We start from the raw sequence: 22,061 nt of genomic DNA, 5'->3' as shown, positions 1-22,061 counted from the left end.
TCACTTCATAGATGAATTTAATTTCTAAAAATTTGAAATACAATAAAATTTTGAAATAAAATAAAATGGATATAAAACATGACTGTCAGTCAGTTTTCTACGACTATAACACATACCTGAGATAACCAACTTATAAAAAGAAAATGTTTATTTTCATTCACAGTTTTAGAGGATTCAGTCCATGATTGATTGGGCCCTGATGCTTTTGGGCCTGTGGTGAGGCCTCACATTGGGCAGAAAGCAAGCATGTGGTACAACAAAGCCAGTCACCTTGTGGTCAGGAAGTCAAAAAGAATAAGAGGAAAGTACTTGGGTCCCACTGTCTCTTTCAGGTCACATCCCCTGCAAGGACCTAATGACTTCCCACTAAGCCCCACTTCTTAAAGCCCACCAGCTCCCAGTATGCCATCCTAGACACTAAGATTTCATCATTTGGGCCTCTGAGGGACACTCAAGGTCCAGATTACAGCAATGACAATAGTTCCGCAAGTAGAACTGTATGTAAAGGGTACACAGTTCCTTTTTTAATACTCTCAATTCTGCTACTCATTTCCATACTTTATAGATAAACTATCTCATTAGTCTCTATTTTATCCTTCCAGGATTATTTTTTTTTACATAAATGAGCAGATAAATGTATTTTGACTTATATCCATCATTTTTAAAAATAGCTTACCATAGATTATTATTATTTTTTTGCTTTATTTTTACACTTAATGATATTCTGGAAGCCAATTCTTATCAATTCACAAACATCTTCCTGGTCCATTTTATTACTGCTACATAGTAACCAACAATTTATTCAAGGACTTTTCTTTACATAGACATTTATATCTGTAATATTTTAAAATGCAAACAGTGCAACAATAAATAACATTGTACATGCATGTTTATATTGTTGGAGATATACATTTCTAGGAGTGGAATTTCCTTATCAAAAGCAAGTCCAAGGGTTGGGTTGTGGCTCAGTGATAGAGCTCTTGCCTTGCATGCATGAGGTACTGGGAACAATCCTTAGCACTATATAAAAATAAATAAATAAAATAAAGATATTGTGTCCATCTACAACTTAAAAAAATATATTTTTTTTAAAAAATAAGTCCATACACAGTTTTGCTAGAAATCGCCAAATTGTTTCACAATGATGGTACCAGTTAGCATGTAGAGCAATAATGTGTTGCTGTACACTGCTTCACTATAAACTAGCTAAAAGAACTTGCTGTCATAAATTTTAATAGTTTCTTCTCTAATAGACAAGAAGTGTCATCTCAATGTTTTAAATTTTATTATTCTGATTATTAATGATTTTGAGTCTTTAAGAAATATGCTTAAGTACTATTTTACACCTTTGTATCTGTGAACTATATTTCATGATTTTTTTCCACTTACTGTTAGCTTTTGCATCTTTGTTCCCCAGGTTTTAATAGTTCTTTGTACATTAAGGATGTTAGTCTTCAGCCTGTGATATATATCGAAATGCATTCTCTTAGTTTGTCAGTTATCTTTTGACTTTGTTTATGGTGTCAAACACAGATATTTGTTGTTGCTGTTTTTATTGTAAAATAAAACAGTTTTTGGGGGGAGGTGTCATTAAATTTTTTTCCATCTTTTTAAATATTTTATTCTAATTTGTTATGTATGACAGCAGAATGCATTACAATTCATATTACATATATACAGCACAATTTTTCATATCTCTGCTTGATATAAAGTATATTCACACCATTCCTGTCTTCTTCATACATGTACTCAGGGTAGTGATGTCCATCTCATTACACCATAATTTTTTTAACCCCTTTGCTCCCTTCCTCTTCTTTCCTCCCCTTTACCCTATCTAAAATTTTTCTAATCTAATCATGCTCCACCTCCCAATCCCACTATGAATCAGCCTCCTTATATCAGAGAAAACATTTGGAATTTGGTTTTTTGGGGGGATTGGCTAACTTCACTTAGCATTATTATATCTTCCAACTCCGTCCATTTACCTGCAAATGCCATGATTTTATTCTCTTTTATTGCTGAATAATATTCCATTGTGTATATATACCACATTTTCTTTGTCTATTCATTACCTAGAAGAGCATCTAGGTTGGTTCCACGGTTTAGCTATTATGAATTGTGCTGCAATAAACACTGATGTTAATTGGAGCTGTGTCCCTGCAGTATGCTGTTTTTAAGTACTTTGGGTATAGACCGAGGAGTGAAATAGCTGGGTCAAATGGTGGTTCCATTCCCAGTTTTCCAATGAATCTCTATACTGCTTTCCATATTGGCTGCACCATTTTGCAGTCCCACCAGCAATGTATGAGTGTGCCTTTTCCCACACATCCTTGCCAATATAATAATATAATAGCTGTCATTCTGACCGGAGTGAGATGAAATCTTAGAGTAGTTTTGATTTGCATTTCTCTACTTGCTAGAGATGTTGAACATTTTTTCATATATTTGTTGATTGATTGTATATCACCTTTTGAGAAGTGTCTGTTCAGTTCCTTGCCCCATTTATTGATTGGGTTATTTGTTTTTTTGGAGTTTAGCTTTTTGAGTTCCTTGTATACCCTAGAGATTAGTGCTCTATCTGATGTGTGAGGGGTAAAAATTTGCTCCCAAGATATAGGCTCTCTATTCACCTCACTGATTGATTCTTTTGCTGAGAAACAGCTTTTTAATTTGAATTTATCCTATTTATTGATTCTTGATTTTAATTCTTGCACTATAGGAATCTTGTTAAGGAAGTAGGGACCTTCTCTGATATGTTGGAGATTTGGGCCTACTTTTTCTTCTATTAGACACAATGTCTCTGTTTGATTCCTAGGTCCTTGATCCACTTTGAGTTGAGTTTTGTGCATGATAAGAGTTAGGGATTTAATTTCATTTTGTTGCATATGGATTTCCAGTTTTCCCAGCACCATTTGTTGAAGAGGCTATCTTTTCTCCAATGTATGTTTTTGATGCATTTGTCTAATATAAGATAACTGTAATTGTGTGGGTTAGTCTCTGTATCCTCTCTTCTGTACCATTTGTCTACCTGACTATTTTGGTGCCAATACCATACTGTTTTGTTACTATTGCGCAGTAGTATAGATTAAGGTCCAGTATAGTAGTGATGCCACCTGCTTCACTCTTCTTGCTAAGGATTGCTTTAGCTATTCAGGGTCTCTTATTTTTCCAGATGAATTTCATGATTATTTTTCTAATCCTGTGAGGAATGTCATTGGGATTTTGATTAGAATTGCATTAAATCTGTATAGTGCTTTTGGCAATACGGTAATTTTGACAATATTAATTCTGCCTATCCCAGAACAGGTAAGATCTTTCCATCTTCTAAGGCTTTATTTATTTTCTTTCTTTAGCATTCTTTAGTTTTTATTGTAGAGTTCTTTCACCTCTTTTGTTAGGTTGATTCCCAAGTATTTTTTTTTTTGAGGGTATTGTAAATAGGGTAGTTTTCCTCATTTCCCTTTCAGAGGATTTGTCACTGATATACAAAAATGCCTTTGTTGTATCCTGCTACTATGCTAAATTCAGTTTTCTGGTGGAATTTTTTGGGTCTTCTAGGTGTAGAATTATATCATCAGCAAATAGTGCTGATTTGAGTTTTTCTTTTCCTATCCGTAACCCTTTCATTTCTTTTGTCTGTCTAATTGATCTGGCCAGTGTTTCAAGAACTATGTTAAATAGAAGTGGTGAAAGAGGGCATCCCTGTCTTGTTCCAGTTTTTAGAGGGAATGCTTTCAATTTTTCTTTATTTAGAATGATGTTGACCTAGGGCTTAGCATAGGTAGCTTTTACAATGTTGAAATATTCTTGATTTTAATCTGTTTAAAGCTGTTGTCCATAGTTTTTCTAGTGTTTTGAACATGAAAGGGTGCTGTATTTTGTCAAATGCTTTTTCTGCATATATTGATATGATCATGTGGTTCTTATCTTTAAGTCTACTGATATGATGAATTACATTTATTGATTTCCATGTGTTGAATCAACCTTGCATCCTGGGATGAACCCCACTTGATCGTGGTGCACTATCTTTTTGATATGTTTTTGTATTCAATTTGCCAGAATTTTATTGAGAATTTTTGCATCTATGTTCATTAGAGATATTGTTCTGAAGTTTCCTTTCTTTGATGTATCTTTGCCTGGTTTTGGAATCAGGATGATATTGGTCTCATGGAATGAGTTTGGAAGTGCTCCCTCTTTTTCTATTTCCTGAAATAAATTGAAGACTATTGGTATCAGTTCTTCTTTAAAGGTCTTGTAGAACTCTGCTGTGTATCCATCTGGTCCCTGGCTTTTCTTGGTTAGTAGGCTTCTGATGATGTCTTTTATTTCTTCACTTGAAATTGATCTATTCAAATTTTGTATATCATCTAGATTCCATTTGAGCAAATCATATGACTCTAGGAATTTGTCAATTCCTTTAATATTTTCTGTTTTATTGGAGCTCAGTTTTTCAAAATAATTTCTAATTATCTTCTGTATATCTGTAGTGTCTGTTGTGATATTTCATTTTTCATCACATATGTTAGTAATTCGAGTTCTCTCTCTCCTTTTCTTCATTAGCATGGCTAAGGGTTTGTCAATTTTATTCATTTTTCTTCAAAAAACAAACTTTTTGTTTGTTAATATTTTCAAATTTTTCTTTTGTTTCAATTTCATTGATTTTAGCTCAAATTTTAATTATTTCCTGTCTTCTACTGCTTTGGGTGTTGATTTGTTCTTCTTTTTCTAGGGCTTTGAGATGTAAAGTGAGGTCACTTATTTGTTGACTTTTTCTTCTTTTAAGGAATGAAATTTATGCAATGAACTTTCCTCTTAGTACTTCCTTTATAGTGTCCCAAAGATTTCAATATGTTGTATCTGTTCTTATTCACATGTAAGATTTTTTAAAAAAAAAAGAGAGAGAGAGGAGGGGAGAGAATTTTTAAATATTTATTTATTTAGTTAATTTTCGGCGGACACAGCATCTTTGTTTGTATGTGGTGCTGAGGATCGAACCCAGGCCACACACATGCCGGGCAAACGCGCTACCGCTTGAGCCACATCCCCAGCCCACATGTAAGAATTTTAAAAATTTGCTCCTTGATGTCTTTTGCAACCCATTGTTCATTAAGTAGCATATTATTTCATTTCCAGGTATTAGAGTAGCTTTTATTTTTTATTTTATCATTGATTTCTAATTTCATTCTTTACGATCTGATAGAATTCAGGGTAGTATCTTTATGTTTGCTAAGAGTTGCTTTGTGGCATAATATATGGTCTATTTTAGAGAAGGATACATATGCTGCTGAGAAGAAAGTGTATTTGCTTATTGAATGATGAAATATTCTATGTATGTCAGTTGTCTACATTATCGATTGTATTATTGAGTTCTATAGTTTCTTTTTTCAGCTTTTGTTTTGATGATCTATCCAGTAGTAAAAGAGGGGTATTAAAGTCACCCAGAAATTTTGTGTTATTGTCTATTTGACTCTTGAAATTGAGCAGAGTTTGTTTGGTGAACATAGATGCTCCATTGTTTGGGGTATATAAATTTATTACTGTTATGTCTTGTTGATGAATGGTTCCCTTAAGCAGTATAAAATGTCCTTATTTATCCTTTTTGATTAACTTTGGCTTGAAGTCTACTTTATTTGATATGAGGATGGAGAGCCCTGCTTGCTTCCACAGCTCATGAGAGTGGTATGATTTTTCCCAACCTTTCATCTTCAGTCTGTGGATGTCTTTATCTATGAGTCTCTTGGAGGCAGCATAATGTTGGGTCTTTTTTTTTTTTTAATCAAATCTGCTAGTCTATGTCTTTTGATTGCGAGTTTAGGTCATCAACATTGAGGGTTGTTATTGTGACATGATTTGTATTCCCAGCCAATTTTTTTTTTTTTGTATTTAACTTGACTTTGTTTCTCCTTTGATTAGTTTCTTCCTTAGTGTAATCCCTCCATTTTTTCATTTTCATTGTTGTTTTTCAATTCCTTTTCATGGAATATTTTGTCGAGAATGTTCTTTAGTGCAGGCTTTTGAGTTGTAAATTCTTTTAACTTTTGTTTATCATGGAAGGTTTTTATTTCATCATAAATATAAAGCTTAGTTTTGCTGGATATAAGATTCTTGGCCACTGCCTGTGAAGGCTCGGTAGGCATTTACCTCCGTAGGATGAGAAGGGCTGACTACTTGTTTCAGCCGAATGGATTAGTGCTGAGTCACAGCTGTTTGTCTGCGGGAAGCTGGCGAACGGGAGCTTGAATTCAGCCGATCCGGGCTCAGTGTGTGTTCTGAGAGGCCCAGACTGTTCGCCCCAGATCCACGTCAGCTCAGCATTGCCTAGTGATACTCTCCTGCTGTCTCCTCCACTGCCGCTACCACCTGCCCGTCCAGATGCCCTTCAATAGATGAATGGATAAAAAAAATGTGGCATCTATACACAATGGAGTACTATGCAGCAATAAAAAATGACAAAATCATAGAATTTGCAGGGAAATGGATGGCACTAGAGCAGATTATGCTTAGTGAAGCTAGCCAATCCCTAAAAAACAAATACCAAATGTCTTCTTTGATATAATGAGAGCAACTAAGAACAGAGCATGGAGGAAGAGCAGGAAGAAAAGATTAACATTAAACAGAGACATGAGATGGGAGGGAAAGGGAGAGAAAAGGGAAATTGCATGGAAATGAAGGGAGACCCTCTTTGCTATACAAAATTACATATAAGAGGTTGTGAGGGGAATGGGAAAATAAACAAGGAGAGAAATGAATTACAGTAGATGGGGTAGAGAGAGAAGATGGGAGGGGAAGGGAGGGGAGGGGGGATAGTAGGGGATAGGAAAGGTAGCAGAATACAACAATTACTAATAGGGCATTATGTAAAATTGTGGATGTGTAACCGACGTGATTCTGCAATCTGCATTTGGGGTAAAATTGGGGGTTCATAACCCACTTGAATCTAATGTATGAAATATGATATGTCAAGAGCTTTGTAATGTGGTGAACAACCAATAAAAAAAAAGAACTAAAAAAAATAAATAAATAAATAAAAACTAAAAAAAAAAAAGATTCTTGGTTGGCAGCCATTTTATCTCAGAGCTTGATATATGTTGTTCTAGGATCTTCTAGCTTTCAGGATCTGGGTTGAAAAATTTACACATAATCCAATTGGTTTCCCCCTATATGTATGTAATCTGATTCTTCTCTCTTGTGGCTTTTAACATTCTCTCCTTATTCTATATGCTAGGCATTTTCATTAAAATGTGCCTTGGTGTGGATCTGTTGTGATTTTGTACATTTGGCATCCTGTAAAATTTTGAATTTGTTTTTCCAATTCATTCTTTATGTTTGGAAAATTTTCTGATATTATTTCATTGAGTAGATTGCTCATTCCTATGGTTTGGAACTCTATTCCCTCCTCTATCCCAATAACTCTTACATTTGGTATTTTTATGTTATCCCATATTTATTGAATTTTCTGCTCATAGTTTCTTATCATTTTCACTGTGTTGCCTACATTCTTTTCAAGATTATATATTTTGTCTTCATTGTCTGAGGTCCTGTCCTCCCAGTGGTCTAATCTGTTAGTGATGCTTTCAATTGAGCTTTTAATTTGGTTTATTGTTTCTTTCATGTCAATGATGTCTATCTGTTTGTTTGTTTGTTTTAAGAACCTCTATCTCCCTATCAAAGTAATCTTTTGTTTCCTGTATTTATTTATGTAGCTCTTTGTCAAAATGATCTTTTGCTACCTGTATTTGTTCTCTTATATTATCCTTTAATTCACAGAACATTTTAATCATGTACATTCTGAACTCCTTCTCTGCAATTTCTTCTGCTGTGCTGGCCATGGATTCTAATAATGTGGTATTTTGATATGTATGGGGAACTTTTTTCCCTTGTCTTTTCATATGGCTTGTGTGTCTTCCCTTCTAGCACTGTGGATTAGAGTGGTTACCGTTTTTACCTTATAGGCTTATAATGCCTCTGTAGGGATACAAAACCTCTCCTTTTTTAAATTTTTTTTTTTTAATAGAGAGTGAGAGAGGAGAGAGAGAATTTTTTTTTAATATTTATTTTTTAGTTCTCGGCGGACACAACATCTTTGTTGGTATGTGGTGCTGAGGATCGAACCCGAGCCGCACGCATGCCAGGCGAGCGCGCTACCGCTTGAGCCACATCCCCAGCTCACAATACCTCTCCTTTGAGGTGAAGGACAGTGTTACCAGATCCCAGTATAAACAGTATATACCTAAAAACAAATGTTTGCTATTAAGATGTTTATAGTTTGGTCACAATGTACAGAAATGGTGAATCCAATTATTATCTACAATATACTCAGTGGGTTTGTAAAAGGATTTACAATTTCTGATGGTGGACAAAGAACCAGGGTTGAGGAATAAGATGATATGCTGAGGAAGTAGGAGGAGAGGATATAGAGCTGTTAAATCTTAGGAAGTGTGAAAGAGAAATCTAAAGAGGAAGATTAGTGGCAGGAGAAAGGAGAGGGAGTAATTTTGGGTACACAAGTAAGTGGGAAGGCAGAAAAGTACATAAAAGAAACACATACATACTGGGAAAAATTTAAAAAAAATGTTTAAAAAAGTAAAATTGGTGGGATAAAAGAAATATATATACATACAACACATCTGTAATATACTATTCAGATGTCTCAGTCTTCAAAATCCTATTTCATGCAAAATACTTGGTTCCACATATGTTGGGAATGTGAGGGTGGGAGAATATAAAGAAAGAGGAGAAAAAAATCTTGAACAGGATTGTTTTGGTTGGAATACCGTGTCTTTCCTACTTTCCTTCTCATCCAATATGTGGGATTGTCTGTTGTTAGTTGGTATCTCCGCCCTCAGGGTGGTGAAGTTAACCAGGGTGTCACTATGCCAGGGTAGGGGCTTCTAGGGGGAGGGGGGAGTTAGAAACTGGGTACCTGGCAAGTCAGTATTCCCAAACTGGGAATTGATGATGGTGATGAAGGTGGCCCAAGATGGAGACGCCTGCTTTCAGTGGTGGGCTGTCGGGTCAGATGCGGGGAGCTGGGCGATGGTGTTGGAGGGTGAGTTCAGAGACAAGCTCATGCAATGTGTTTGACTGTTGGCTGACTTCAGAGCCTGTGTGAATTTCCCAGGTGCAGGCAGGTTACCAGGTGTAGGGCACTATCTCTGCTGCTGCAGTGTCCCAAGATGGGGGGGACCAGGGTAGCCCCACATTGGTAGATGGGGGTTTACAAGAGAGTGGCGGCCAGAGTTCCTGCTTGTGGGAAGCTGCTGGATGTCCTGCATGAGACTGGCTGTGGTAATTTCTGCTTGGGCGGGTGGCTGAAAGTTCTGCACGGGTGTTGATGGTGCCTGTCCGGGTACCTGATAGTCCTGCGTGGGCGAGTAGTTGGGATACCTACTCTGATTGCTGAGGTCTGGAGCCCTGGCGGGGCAAGGTGGCCATGATTCCCACATGGGAACAGGAATTTTGCTCACAGAGAAACAGTATTCTCACAACTTGAGTCCAAGGTCATGGAGCAACACAGAATGCTGCCTCCCTCTGGCCTGCCATCTTGGATTCTCTAAAACAGGTGATTTTTTTTCTAAATATCTAGACTCTCAAATTAGAGGTGTATAGGCTACAAAATAATATTGAGGACACACTATAGATAACATCTTCAAAAAATACTCATGTGCAATTTAAATGATATACCTTATATACTTTGTAAGTCCTTCATAAATGCCAGTTTTCTTACTATTAAACAATTAGTATCTGTTGGATTCATGCATTTAGGTGAAATATGCAATGATTAAGAGCAGAAGTTCATAAAATAATATTCAAAGGAATCACCTGGGATGGTGGTTAAAATGCAGATTACATTGATTCTGTCCTTTAGAATCTTGATTCATATGAATTTTACCCAGACCCATATATGACCTGGGGAACCACAGTCCCTAATAAGCATTGGTCTTAGGGTATGCCTCCTTCATCTAATTCTATTGTAATAACCACATATGTGGGAAAAAAGCATAACAGGTAGGTAATCACTATTTTCTGTGAGTTACTGAGCAATATGACCATGATAAAAATGCTGCAGATTTCAAAAGTAAAAGTGTGTTTATTTTTTTTTTCTATTGGTTGTTCACCACATTACAAAGCTCTTGACATATCATATTTCATACATTAGATTCAAGTGGGTTATGAACCCCCAATTTTACCCCAAATGCAGATTGCAGAATCACGTCGGTTACACATCCACAATTTTACATAATGCCCTATTAGTAATTGTTGTATTCTGCTACCTTTCCTATCCCCTACTATCCCCCCTCCCCTCCCTTCCCCTCCCATCTTCTCTCTCTACCCCATCTACTGTAATTCATTTCTCTCCTTGTTTATTTTCCCATTCCCCTCACAACCTCTTATATGTAATTTTGTATAGCAATGAGGGTCTCCCTTCATTTCCATGCAATTTCCCTTTTCTCTCCCTTTCCCTCCCATCTCATGTCTCTGTTTAATGTTAATCTTTTCTTCCTGCTCTTCCTCCATGCTCTGTTCATAGTTGCTCTCATTATATCAAAGAAGACGTTTGGTATTTGTTTTTTAGGGATTGGCTAGCTTCACTAAGCATAATCTGCTCTAGTGCCATCCATTTCCCTGCAAATTGTATGATTTTGTCATTTTTTATTGCTGCATAGTACTCCATTGTGTATAGATGCCACATTTTTTTATCCATTCATCTATTGAAGGGCATCTGGGTTGGTAAAAGTGTGTTTAAAGGTAATTTTTGAGACAGATCATGAAGAAAATTAGGAGTGTGGATGTAAAAGGGGCAATTGTGTTTGTTTAGTGTCTTGGGCATATTAGTTTGCTGCCTAAAATGAAACATCCTCCCCTCAAATCTGGGCAACATGGAGGAGATAGTAGAAAGTTTCATTCTTTTTTTAAAATATTTTTTTGTTATACATGAACACAATATCTCTATTTTGTTTATTTATTTTTATGTGGTGCTAAGGATCAAACCCAGTGCCTAACATATGTAAGGCCCTGGGTTCCATCCTCAGCACCACATTAAATAAATAAATAAATAAATAAATAAATAAATAAAATGAAGATGTTGTTTGCATATACAACTAAAAATATTTTTGAAAGATATCTTAAAATTGTAATAAACATGTATGAATTAAAATATAAACTGTATTGCTTTTTTAAATGAGTCAACATTATATCTACCTTGTTCTAGTTCATTATGTGTTAGACTTTTCTAATGGAACCCTATTTGGCAGGACCCAGAACTTCAAGCCTACCTACCCTACCCATTTTCTATTACTGAGAATAAAAATTAGGCAAATACAAGGAGTTATCACTATTTAACTACATGTGCACATGCACACACATAGAGAGAGAGAGAAAAGAGGATACTCTGATTTTAGAAATAGTAAAGTGGATGTTTCATATTGAAACCATGTTACATTACAGAAATTTTGGAATTAGAGTCAGAAATATTATTTATGTACATATGCATCACCATGTACTATCGAATTAACAAATCTATCACAATAAATAAGCAGGTAATGATGTAGCAAAAAATAATAAATTAGAATGGAAAGGCAAGAATAGCATCTGAAAATCACATCTACACCAGATTTCTGGCATTAAAATTATGTATATGCGTGAAATATTTTACCATTTATCACATTGCATAGTGTTCCATGTCAGCTGGTCTTCAAAGTGGAATACTGAATTTAAGATCTCAACACCCTTGGTTAATGTGATAATGTATTATATGAGTATCAAATATATAAGTAACTCTAATAGTTCATCCATTAATTTAATTGTAAATACTCTTAGGTCCTATGTGAAAAGTTATTGGTGTACATATCTTTCACATTTAAGAACCAAGAAGAGACATGCCTTTTGAGAGAGTTGTGAGATATATTCATAGCCTGCTAATGACCTTAGTACTTACTTTGAGTCACTGGTCTACATAGCAAAGGAAAAATATGCATTTTGAAAACTAACCAGAAATCTGATGTATGCAGATGTTGCAAATTCTTTGACCTAATAGTTCACAACTGTCAATAGCTTAATGAGATAAAATCCTTGAGTTTTATTGGTTAAACTGACCTCAGGCCCCTTCTCGCAAAAATGTATTACAGAGTGTAGAAGGGTTTTGAGGGTTGGGGAATGTAGCTTAGTGGTAGAGCATTTGCCTAGCATTCTCAAGGTCCTGGGTTTGACTCTAAGTACTGAAAGAGAGGGAAAGACATAGGGGTTGGAGGGAAGGGTTTTGAAGTCATTGAGATAGAACATCTCTTACATCCCCTGCAGCTGGATTAGACAGACTCATAGATTAAATCAATAACTTCCAGAGTCATATTCATCAAATACTAGCTGAAAGAGAACAGGATATTTACCATAATGTTTATTAGAAAATTCTTGTTAGGCAGATGGTGCTCATATATAATCTCAGTGACTTAGGAAGCTGAGGCCGGAGGATCACAAGTTCAAAGCCAGCCTCAGCAACTTAGTGAGGCTCTAAGCATCTTAGACCCTGTCTAAAAATAAAAAATAAAGAAGGCTGCAATATGGCTCAGTGGTTAAAAACCCCTGGGTTCAATCCCTGGTACCAAAAAAGAGAAAATTCTTACCTTAAGTCAAAGTGTTCATCCTGTATTACTATAATATCTCCAAGTTTCTTCAGTCTTCAGTCAAAATCATGTTCCATTTCATGTTTTCATGATCAGATTACAACCACCGTCATGTATGTCTGTAAGAATGGGGTCATTATATCTAAGTGAATTCCACTGTCATGTATAACTAAAAAGAACCAATAAAAAACTACAATGAAAAGAAGTTTTACTTGAACTATTCTAAAAAGTTTCCATAGGGTATGGTCAGGGGGTGTGGTATAACATGAAATGAAATGACTGGCATTTTGTTATAAAAACGTCTATTATATATACAGTGAAGAATTTAGGTTTTCACAGACACTGATAACTTTATTAATCTGTAAAACTAATTTTCTGCATGGCACATTTCCAGCCCATTCCTGATTTTTACCAAAATTTAGAGCCAATGTGTATGAGCTCAAAGAAACATTTTTCCTGCTATTTTGCAGAAGTACAGCTAAAGACATATCCAAACTCATACCAGTCTCATTATAGACAACCATTCACAGCTATTGTTCAAAGTTATCTTTAACATCTTCCAGCCTCTCATGTTCACTCTATAATGAAAAATGAAATCTTTGCTTTCCTTCTCTATACTTTGAATTTCTTTAAATTCAATGGAGAATGGACTCTTCACTTGAACTTTCGCCACATTTGATGTAGCAATAAAACACTCAGTACCCCACCCCCACCCCCAAAGCTGAGGTCCCCCACTCCCATATTCTTTTAGCAACAAAATGAGAAGGAGTTGTCAGCAGATATGAGTGGAACAAGTTGTTTATACGAGTTCAAAAGAAGAGATACACATAAGCATGGAGCTATCTGAAAACCCAATGCTATGACTAGATCCAGTCTAGAAGAATAGAAAATATATGGCAAACTGCTTCAGTTCCTCCCACCCATGTTTATAGAAGACATATTTGATTCATCACAGCATCCTTTCCAATGTCAGCTCCATGGGATCAGGGAGTGATTGATTTGTTGTTTGGTTAAATGATTTAGCTCTTTTGTGTGTTGATCTATTCTCAGGACCAGAATAATACCTGACATATCACATAGTAAGCATTCAATACAAATTATTAGATAAATGGGATAAGTGGTTCAGATGCAACTTTAGAATCCTTTGCATCACAACATTCTAGTCAAGCAAGATGAAATCTGTTTGCCATCCTTGGATTCAGAGTTCTTAGAGGCTAACCTCATTGTAAAGAGACATGATAAGGAAGCAGCCAATTGTTAGCTCACAAAGTAGGCCCAGTATGTCTTCTGGCTCACATTTACCCCATATTATGGCTGTAGGGATGACCCACTTGGAGGGATACTAAGTTGGTAACTGTAACATTAGTCTTGGTATAAATCCAAACAATACAGCCATGGTCACTGTGTTAGATTCCTAGTGCTGCCATAACAATTATCACTAATTGGGCATACCTTGAGATAAGAGAAATATATACTGTCCTTGTTCTTGAGGCTCACTTTTAAATTATGGTGTTAGCAGTAAAAATGTTCCCTCTGAAGGCTCTAGAAGAGAGTGCTTCCCCGTTGTTTCCAGTGTCTGCAGGTTCCAGGTATTCCTTGGCTTGTGGTGGCATAACTCCAACTTCTGCTTCCCTGGTCATACAGCCTTCTTTATTGACGGTCTCTGTGTCCAAGTATTCTCCTTTCTCTTAGACATCTGTCATTGGATTGGGACCCATCCTAATCCAGTATGGCTTCATTTTTAACTTGATTACATCTTTAAAGTGCTTATTTCTAAATAAGTTCACATTCACTGATATAGAGTTGAAATTAGAACATACATTTTTGAAGTAAAACCACTCCAATCACTGTCCTCGTGGATCATTCAACTGAAGTTGAGGTACAGATAAGTAAATATGAAATTACAATTAGATAATGTGTTTTCATGGCGAAATAAAGAATGTTGTTAAGAAAAACTAAAAAGAGCACCTAATCAGATTACTTAAGAGGCTACAATTATACTCCATAGCAGACAAAAGTCTGACCATAAATCATATTATAGAATGAGAAATAGGACGTAGACAGGTTGTGTCTGGTGCTATTGTTCCAGAAAGTCAATGATAGCTCAAATTTCCTTGTCTTCCACTGTGGCTCTTCTCATGTCCACAAAATGTCTGCTTAAACACCAAACATCAGGTCTGCATCATATACAAGAAGGGAAAGAGGGGGAAAAGACATAGGTGAATGCTGTCTGACTTTGTAGACTTCTATTTACAGCTCATAATACTGAGTTTCATTCATAGATTTGGAGAATCTCTACAAGTGAGTATTACTGAGTGGGCACATGACAGTTTATAAAAAGTTGGCTTTCTCTTAATAGAGCAGAAAGAAGGTATTTTGGTAGATAACTACCAAAGTACTACATACAGACACTGTCCCAATGAATTTGATGCCAAAACAGAGGCTCAAAAGATGAATGAATTTTCCTGGTACAGGGAGAGCTCAGATGAGGACTTCCAGAAAGAAATTAGAGTTTTTAGGAAGATCTGGAGGTAGAAAAGGTAAAAGATTTTCCATATAGTTGCCCTGCAGTGTGTGAGGTGGGAAGTCATCCTAAGAGATAAAGCTGTGGAAAAGGTAGGGGTCAAACCAGGCAAGGCCCTGTAAGCCATGTGTATTGGTCAGGGCTTTTAGGCAAAGTCAGAAACAAACTTTGGCTGTTTTATGCAAACAACGAAAGTGACAAGATGTTCTTGGGCAACTCACAAAATTTCCTAGGACTAAAAGACCACAAATGGCTTCTCTGACAAGAACAAGTTATACATTATCATGAAGAACTGTTGCAGTGGACTACACTGCCTCCAGGCCAGAGCACTGACCTACTTGTATCGCCTACTGGAAACTAGTGCTACCACCAAAACCTGTCTCTGAGGGCCCAGCAGGTCTCCCATCATGGAACTTCCTTGCTGTTCACAGAAGCTTGTGTCACCTCTCAATTCAAAGTCTGCCGGAGAGGGTCTGATGGGGGGAGCCCCTTTCATGAGCCTAAGTTCTATCTATAAAGAAGCTTAAATGTTTGGCATTTTTCATTTCCAACATTGTCTTACCAAAAACTTCCCCAATCCTAGGAAGAGGCTTCAGAGACTGGGAAACCAGTCAGAATAGTAATGAGTAAATCTATTTTGAGGGTAGTGTGGAGGGGACAGGTGGTCAAGGGAGGCTTTTGAATTGGGGTTAAAACAGAAAGGATAGTGCTATGAGTTGAATGTTCCCACAAAAACTTGTGTTGAAATTTTATCCCCCTTATAATAAGAGGTGGGACCTTCAAGAGCTGATTAGGTTATCATGAAAGGATTAAACCATTCATGGATTAATAGTTTATGTCAAGAGTTCTTCTTTTATAAAAACTAGTTTTCCTTTTTATCGTCTATGTGTCCCTGTCCACCACCATATAATGTTCTGTGTCACCCCAGGATTCTGCAGTCTCCACCAGAAAGAGGACTCTTGCCACTTTGGACTTTCCAGTCTTCAGAATGGTAAGAAATAATTTCTTGATAATGACCCAGTCTCAGGCATTCTGTTTAGAGAGATACTGATGGCTTCAAGGTAAAATAAATAAATAAATAAATTCATGGAAAGAAAGTGGATTCTATGAGATACTTCCTGGGATATCCCTGGGGAATGTCTTTAAATTAGGAGATGGTATCAACATTGAGACACAAAAGGAGTTCCTCTTGGCTAGGACCCCCCGCCCCCAGACTGCCTTGTGGAATGAGACCAATAATTACAATGTTTCACCTTTCTGTGCTGATTTAAAAAAAAAAAAAAGGCTGGAATTGTGGCTTAGCGGTAGAGCACTCTCCTAGGATGGGCGGGATCCAGGTTCGATTCTCAGCACCACATAAAAATAAAAGGCATTGTGTTGTGTTCATCTACAAAAAAGACTCTCTCTCTCTCTCTCTCTCTCTCTCTCTCTCTCTCTCTTTCTCTCTCTCAAATAAAATAAAACTGTTGTTAGGTAAGAAAGAGGGAAAGGCCTTTTCTGTTCTCTTGTCCTTTGTTTGATGCTACTGGGCTCAGAGCAGCAGGCATATCATCCCCACAGTACCCTGTCCTCTGTCTCCGTGTCTAGAGAGAGCCATGCATTTATCTGACCAGTGAAGGTTCTGTCAGGGTGGCCCCACATGCTGTTCTAGGGAGGACTGAAGCACCAGGACTGAGTGAGCTACTGGGCATAAAACCTGAGATCACACCTCCCTGTTTCCCTTCTGTGGCAGCATCCTCATCTCGAATTAATCAATGAGGATTTATTACCATGGCACTTTCTTCCCTCTGCACCTGAGGACCTGAAGTCTCTAAATCCCAATAAGATTAAGTCTCAGCTCTGATTTCAGGGAGACCTTTATTATTTTTAAATAATAAAAGTATTTGGATATTGTCTTTTTCATCTTATACCAAATCATGAGAAAATAGCCCGGATATTGACATTTTAACAGCTTTCAGACCCAGCAGGGGACCATATAAATAGCAAAAATGGGATGCTGGGGAGTAGGATGAATAGTCTGACTGTCCCTGTGTTGCCCAGTTGAGCCCCTGAGGTAAAGATAGGGTTGGCCTTTCCCCAGTGAGTATGCAGATGACTTTGGTGAATTCACTGTACTCATATGTGACAAGCAGGGGACCTGGAAGTCTCATACCCTCCAGTGAAGAGATGTGGATTGGCAAAAGTCTGGGGGTGGAATCAAGGCTGCAAAGGGGATTGAAAAGCAATGGACCTGTGGCTTCGACCATGCCCCCAAGAGTACGTAGCAGCTCACCTTTTTGAATGGCTAGACTAGATTGGTTGCAGCTTAAGGGTCACCAATACAAGGAAAGAACACAGCAAAGATGCACAGAGCCAACAGACAGTCCTGGATCTATGACTCCAATTGTCCTATAGGGTCTCCAGTTGTGATGGGACAGTCTCCCTTTCCCAGGGCTCTGTCAGTCCCTTTTGGGCAGGAAAAGGAGTCACTCAAAAGAGATCACTTAGGCCCTAATTTATTAACTATTGTACCTTAATGGACCATTTATAATAGAAGTAATTAAAATGCTAGTGTCTGCTGGTGGAGACTTTAAAAGTAAAATCACTTCAACTATAGGAAAAAAAGAAGCTACTATTTTGGGTACATGTTTGGAGTTAGGAGGTTAGGGTGAGTAAATTTAAGATGAAACTGTCTTATTAAAATTTATTTTTATTGATTTTTTTCATATCTAGGGCTCTCTGAGTATTTTCAGATGGCACCAAATTAATTTTTTCCTATGTTTATGCTTATTTTCATGACTAAACACATTTATATGGAAACGTCAAGAAAAATCATATGTACTTTTCAACAATGTTCAGTTTCTTGACCAGCCCCTTCTTAATGCTAATCCTGAAATGAGAGTCATATGAATATCCCTTGAGACAGTTTTTGCTCTTGGCAAAGTATAATAGCTTCCAGTAAAAAGGAAGATAATCATGAAATCTGAGACCTTTGTCTCTCTTATTTTTTTTTCAAACAGACACACCACACCCACACCCACACCCACACCCACACACACACACACACACACACACACACCTAATACATCCTCCTACATATACACTTCTTAGTTAAGTGTCAACTCAGTATGAGCTGACAACTCTTGTCATACTGTAGCAGGAAGCACTTTTAACACAAGTCATGATGTGAATGTCTTTTAAAAAGTCTATTCCCAGGGACTTTTTAATCAAAAGATCTCAGCTAAACATCATTTCTCTATTTTATTCAGAGTTGTTGATATAGTAACTAATGGAAAATCAATGTGCCAAAACTCCATAGCCTTAGCAAACTCAGAAGACTACATTTTGTTTAGAAATACATGTGCACACACACAATTTGGGGGTCTCTGCACTCTCCTGTGTGTGGCCTTTTCATTTCTTCTTTTTTATTTTCCTAATTGATCCATCAACCTAGGTTAACTAGTGCCTTTGTTAAGCTTTCTTAACAAAATCATTACTTCTTTGGCTAATTCAGCAACTGCTTTCACAATTTTTTTTCAGAGTTATTATCATCAATTACTCTTAACAATAGTCACCATTATATTTTGACCCATAGGGTGTCAATATCTAGTGCTCTTAGGTCACAGACACTGGCTTGGCTACTTTAAGAGATTTTATCACAAAAATTTGCATGTCTTTCTTTCCTAGTCAACATTATCCCATCATTTCTTTTGCAGGTGGAGAAAATTCATTTTCTCTCACCAATTTGTCTAAATTATTCAGGTTACAAGTGCCAGGTTGCAGCATATAATCAAGGGTTCTAAAATGAGGATCAAGGGAATCAGAGGGGATCAGAGAGTGGGAGGGTAGAGAGGCTTGCTGATTTTCCTCATCAAGCAAACATTGTAGGAGACCCTACGGATACAGAGGCTGGGAGATGATAACTAGGCCAGAAGGCAAGGACATAAAAATTGCTAACACCCAGAGGTACAAGCCAAATGTTCAAATACCCATTTTCATGCTCCTGACTCACACTGCTGATTTAAGCATTTTTTTAAAGCAAAGATATATTTTCCAGATAATTGATTACTTGAGGCAGATCTCTTGCTCTTCTTCTTAATAGAATTGAGTCATTAATAGTTTCTAAAAGTTCACCAACTTTATGATTTTCAATCTGCTTTGTCAAAACTTAGCATTAATACCCCCAATGACTTCATCTCTAAATAAATGAGTGTATTGTCTATTTTAAGAAAGTTCTTAAATAATAGTATTTGGAAGTAATAAAAGTATTAATTTAATTCTTGCTGTGAAAATAAGGGAATAAAGAAGTAAGTACATTTAATGCTTCTTTTACTTAACATCAGATTCATGTATCTTAAGTATTCTATGTCAATTGAAATGATGTACATTTGGTTCAAAATGCACATATGAAAAAATTACAGGCTTTAGATGCAAAGTGAAAATTGTCATTATATTTGTTTCCTGTTGTCTTGTCTCAGTCCATTCTTGGTTTTCTGTGCCATCATGTTTCTGGAAGGGAAGGTCAGAGGCCTTACTGTTGGTCAGGTAAAGCTTCCTACCTTTTTGCTTCTAGTTGCTTGAGAGTTTTGCTGTTTTCCTGTTAATTATTTGACTATGGTTGTAAATGGTGACCAATATATCTATATACAGTCTTTAATAAATCACATTAAGATGGATTAACATAAAGTAAAAAGAATGTTCTGTTCAACATCATAATGTCTTTATCAGCATTTATCCCATGAAAGGTACTCACTGGGTACTACTATATGCCGTGAGCCTGAAAGGTGACAAGGATGTACAGGAAGGCTCTGCACCCTCTATAAACAACAAAATGTATTCTAATGTTGGAGTTCAAAACTCAGGTTGGCCACCAAATAATACATGATCATTAACTAGTCTTGTACAATATGCAGGGAAATGACTTTTTCCAAGATTGCTGAATTAATCAATTGAACACATAAAGTAGTCATGAGAAGTGAAATAAGGTGCTAATTGGGGGGTAATTAAAGAGTCAGAACAGTAAAAATCAAAGCAGTAGGATGTGAACATAGGAGGAGCCACATAAAGCAGGACAAGGACTGACAAAGCCCAACCCAGGTCCGTGGGTCACCTAGGAGGAGATGTCATCTAGAAGCAGTTTTCTGGCATCTTCCTAGAGTGTTCTCTTCCCAGGTGATGTGAAGACTTGTTTCTGAAGTCCACTGAAAACTGAGATCATTTTTGGCAGAAGGACTCATAATACTGGTGGCTGTTTCTGAGTTTGATTATCCTTTTTGTTAAGTTAATGAACAATTGATTTATCAACAATTGTTCAACAGAGTTCTTTAAAAGTGGAGATTTTGGGAGAATGCTGGTGTGACGCTAGCCCTTGAAGAGTATTTAGTTACTTTAAATTATGTAGTGAGTAGCTGTGTTGTGGAGGGAATGAATTCCACTAAATTCATGTGTTGAAATTTCAGCCTCAATGCAACAGTATTGAGAGGTGGAACCCTTAAGAGGGATTAGGTCTTGAGTGTTCTACCCTCATGAATGGATTAATGCCAATATTGTGGGTTTGGGTTCTTCATAAAAGGATTTTCTCTATCTCTTCATCTCTGTCTCTCTCTCTTTCATGCTCTTTTGCTCCTCTGCTTTCTGCTATGGAAAGACATAGCAAGAAGACCCTAATGTTGGACTTCTTAGCCTCCAGAACTGTGAAAAATAAACTTATTTTCTTTATAACTTACCCAGTCTGTGTAGTTTTGTTATAGCAGTGCAAATCCAATTGTGACAGAAAACTGATACTGAAAAGTGGATCTGCACTATAGCAAATACCTGAAAATGTGGAAGTAGCTTTGGAATGGGGTGATACAGAGAGGCTGGAAGAATAGAGGAGGAGAGAATAAGTTTGGATTTCAGTGAAAGGAGAATTAAGTATAATTCTGGTAAGGACTCAAAAGAACTGTAGGGAAAGTCTGAAATCTTTTAGAGATTACTTGAGATATTTTGATGAGATCTCAGATGGAACTGAGGAGTAAGATATTGGAAACTGCAGTGAAGGCCTTCCTCGTTATTCAGTTGCAAAGAACTTGGTGTCATTTTGTCCATGTCCTACAAACTTTGTGGAAAGGCAGAACTTAAGGGTGATATGGACATTTTGCAGAAGGAATGCCTAAGCACCAAAGCATTCAGTGTGCTGCATGGTTCTGTTAGCCCCTGATAGTAAAATGAGAGAAGAAATAAATGATTTAAAGATGGCATTTATAATTAAAAGGGAAGCAGGATGGGAAATTTTGAAAATTTACAGCCTGGCCATACAAACAGTGGAAAGGGTATCTCTGGGAGGGCAAATAAGGGTATAACTAGGCAACCATTAGTACAGATGGAAAGGAGCCAGGTTCTATTTATCCCAACAATGAGGGAATGACCCTGATGGCATTTCAGAGACTTTTGAGATAAGTTAGGACCTTGAAGGTAAGTTTCCTGAGAGTGCCAGAGTGGGGCCTCAGCATTCTCTACCCTGCAGTGCGCCAAATCTCTGCTCCTTGAATTCTGGTGAAATATACCAGCTGCCTCAGTCTTGAATTAAGTGGGCTCAGGTGTGTTAAGATATCATGCTGCCACTCAGGAGGGCAAAAGCTATACATATGGTGCTAATTCTGCACAGTCACAGAATACAAGAGTTATGGGGCCATGTTAGTCTCCACCTAAATACCAAGGATGAAATCTAAGGATGACACAGACAGCCTAGGAACCCAGGCAAAGACTTGTCACAGGAACAGAGCCACTTCAGAGAGCCCCCTCTGGGTCAGTGCTGGAGGGGGGACATGGGTGTGGGACAGGTCCTCAGACACCAGACCTATAGGACCACCAGCTTGCAACCCAACCTGGGAAAGATGTAGACATGAGATTTCAACCAAAAAGAGCTGCTGAGTGGATTTAGCACAACAAATCCATAG

General features: G+C 37.1%; 1 protein-coding gene across 9 annotated transcripts in view; it reads left to right on the top strand.

Annotated features, from left to right (window-relative positions):
- Positions 1–22,061, top strand: part of LOC308648339 (uncharacterized protein) — a 568,826-nt gene that overhangs the window by 467,376 nt on the left and 79,389 nt on the right. For all 9 annotated transcript variants that reach the window (XR_014021795.1, XR_014021796.1, XR_014021797.1 and 6 more), the window contains one exon: positions 16,073–16,135. The gene's annotated coding sequence lies outside the window, so the exon portion shown is untranslated. The remainder of the gene's footprint in view (positions 1–16,072; positions 16,136–22,061) is intronic.

This window comes from Spermophilus citellus, assembly GCF_964194105.1.
Source record: "Spermophilus citellus genome assembly, chromosome: 1".
Taxonomy (NCBI): domain Eukaryota; kingdom Metazoa; phylum Chordata; class Mammalia; order Rodentia; family Sciuridae; genus Spermophilus; species Spermophilus citellus.
Note: the sequence above shows the minus strand (reverse complement) of the source record. Positions and strands in the feature narration are given on the sequence as shown.